This window comes from Myzus persicae, unplaced genomic scaffold (genome assembly GCF_001856785.1).
Source record: "Myzus persicae strain clone G006 unplaced genomic scaffold, MPER_G0061.0, whole genome shotgun sequence".
NCBI lineage: Eukaryota > Metazoa > Arthropoda > Insecta > Hemiptera > Aphididae > Myzus > Myzus persicae.
The window spans coordinates 198853-202597 of NW_019103935.1; positions in this window are offsets into that span (position 1 = coordinate 198853).

Here is a 3745-nt window from a genome sequence, read left to right on the forward strand (position 1 = left end):
CAACTAAGAAAATAACTAGTAACTTTTAGATACTTAACTACCTACGTAAACTAGATATTTTTAATATTCTTATTCTTTATATTTAAAATTTTTAAATTATTGTATGTTTGGTTTTGATTTATATAAACAATTACATTTTTATAGAAATTAATAATATTTATTTGATTTGTTTATTTTATTTAATATAGTTTTTTTAAAAAAACTGTACTTAATAATAATTAATTTGTGTTTTTTTTTATAATGAAGTACCTAAATTTTTTTTAATATTGGCCATGATATAAATACAGTACCATATATTTTATAAAATGTATTATTGTTGATTGTTGATTAATAATTCATTATGCATAGTTTATGGTACTTACTGTATATATATATATATTATTTATATTACTCTCTTAGACCTTTTTAAAAATATAAATTTATTTTAGTATTATGTTTTATAGAACTCAAAACTTTTAGGTACTTACCAAATAGTTGTTTACAATTTCTTTAGTACAGTAGGCTAGAAGGTAATAGTTTGGTAACGAGTAGTCATGTGTAGTTGTGTAGATAACCGTGATGGTGGGATATTATCACAAACTAAGATAGTTTTATCTTAGTTTGAGGATATTATATTATATTTTAGTATTTTACCAAAATTTGCATGTAAAAGCCCAATTTCAATAAACAATAATAATGAATGCCTATAATATGTAGTGGAACTTCAATTGTATCAATATTCAGATTTAAAAATAGAATACATTTACATATAATACCTACCAAAGTATTTAGGTAGGTACCTAAATTATATACTAGCTGATTCTACATGGCGTTACCCTTTGCTAATTAAACTCCTGTTGCACATTACCAGGTTACCAATAAGCTCAATTCAATATAAACTGCTAAGATTTTTAACTTAGTTTTTTGATCAAATATAAAATATAGGCCTTATCCAATCATAATAACTGTTTTATTTTTTGTAACCAATGTCCCAATGGCAACAGTTAAATAATTGTTAGTTTGTAGCTTATATAGGTACCTAGGCATTTAAAAACAGCTTGATCGATTTTGTGAACATTAAAATTATTAGAGATATCAGAAAAGTTTTGAGAGTAGTCTTGAACAATTTTCAATGTATATCATACAATGCTAGTTGTCCACAATGTGTAAACCTACGTCGATTTGCACGTGAATTGAAATACACTAAAACCACTCCTATTTAGCTTTATATTTTATACATTTTTTTATTTTTCACTACATGATTTGGTGGGTTTTACAGCTAAAAATGGATGTTGGTTTTAGACTTATCACTACCGGATCGTTATAAATAAAAGTTATGTATGTGTAATTGGTGTCCATTGGTTACATATTACATAATAATACTACTATTATAATTAGTAGAAATATGGCATGTATATATTTTTACAAATATAGGTATTTATAAAAAAACAAATCCTGGTGGTACAGATAGTAAATAGTAATACTATATGTTTATCAAAATATATAGGTATTAATATGATGAGGCATTGAGGCTTGCAAGTTGTAGTGAATGTTCACGTCTTACTGTCTTAGAATCAATATTATAACAGTTGTTATTTATGGTATGTACAATTTACATTAATGAAAAGAAATATCAATTATTTGAAAAATAAAAAAATAATAGCTTATAGGTACTTACGAATACGTTCACTGCTCTAGAGGCTAAAATAAAGCAGTGTGTTGCTGTATTGCGTACGTTGCGCGCCGCGGCGCATGGATCACGGGGTATTATATTATTATACCTGTAGTATGGAAATCGAATATAATACAGACATTGAGACATACCAATGCAATATGCCCATATAGGTAATATACTTGCAATAACGTCTACAATATTAATAATTAATATGTTATTAAATATTAATTGTTGTATAGGTAGTTTAGTAATAACTAATACCGCAACCTATAGGTACTTGTCTGTAATGTCTGGTTTGGAAATGAATTATATCTAGTTTTTCGGAAATCTTATATTCCCTTTTGCTTTCCAATTGAAATACATAGGTAAATAACTAGTACAATATGAATATATTATTTTTATAATAATCTCTAAGACATTTTTTTTGTTGGTTCTGAGAGGTGGTGGCCGGAGAGGGGGGCAAACCTCTAACACCCTCCTAAAATGCCGACGCCATTGTAGGTATATACGATTGTGTGCGCCTACGTCCTACAACTGGAGTATTACACTTATATGAATAGTGGGGACTCGCGAATGACATAATATTATATCGTTTGGTCTGTCGACTGTAGCTATGTTACAATAATAACTATAATATAGGTAGACTACCAATGCGTATAATACGACGACGGACCGACGGGTTTTACGACTGGATTTGACAATATAATACGCGCGCTATGCAGTCGTAAAATGACATAAGACGACTGAGGGTTGTATATACTATGTGGGCTGCGCATGTAGATATTTAGGTAGATATACTAAATCTTATATGACTATTGACTATATATTTTATATTATATCGTGTAAGGTGCAGTATCTAACTCTTTCCGTTTCGACGGGGTGCCTTGGGGAGTGCATAATATATAGGTACTTGCAGCCTATATACATATATATAGTACGCAATGTGACCTCTTTTTCTATTCATTTTTTTTTCATTCCTTTCAACGAACACACACACACACACGACGCACAAATGTATATTTATTTATTGACCATTGAACGGCACCCGAAGTATGAAATTCCAAAAAGTAGCTATGTATGATGGTCACCGGTCCTCCAATATAATATAGTGACTAGTTTGCATGGTATGCTGCAATCTACAGTTTTCTGATTTTGGCTCAACTGTTATCGTACATATTTTAATTAATGTTACTTCATCAAATTATTATAGATGCATAATATATGATTACAATATACCTACCTATATATGGCTATATAATAAATGGTCTATTAGTGTACTAATTACTGATATACTTACATAATATAGATTATAGGTAGCTACATCTTATACCTACATTATACAGTTTAGATGGCAGAAATGTAACGGACCTCGGTGGGGCACGATTAACATTTTTTAGTGGCCAGGTATATATAATACTAATATTTTCTAACTGTATATAATTAAATTAATTTTATAGAATTTTAAACCAAGTAGGTAATACATTTTCTGTGCTTCAAACGGGGCTAGGTAAATTGAGTCCGAGATAAGACTATCTTTTTTCCCTGGACCCAATATTGGTAGTATATTTGAAGACACTACATAATAATACTCCAAATTTTTATAATTTGGTTTAAGTACCTAATTAAATAACTACATTTTTATAAATCAAACCATTTTTATAACTATCTGAGTGTTTTAAAAAATTTAAAAATAAAATCGTACAACAGTAGTTAAATTAAATTAAACTCTTTTTATAATTCAAATGCTTATTTAAGAAAACAATTTAAGATGTTTGTTCAACCGACTATATTCTAAAGCACTGAGTGGATTGCGATTTTGCTATTCTTGAAGTTTATAATTATAAGTAAACTTAACTTTTATACCAATAGGAAACTTATTTGATATCAATTCATTAATATCATCTTTTTGTAAAAGTCTTAACACTGTTATGGTGATAAATTGATCTAAATACAAAATAACTAATAATAAAATAAATATGTACTTCATTATAATAATATAATATATTATGAATACGACTTAAATTTATTACCAACTAAAGTGTCATATTAGACGTCCAACTTCCATTGCTGTAATATTTCACTCAAACGTGG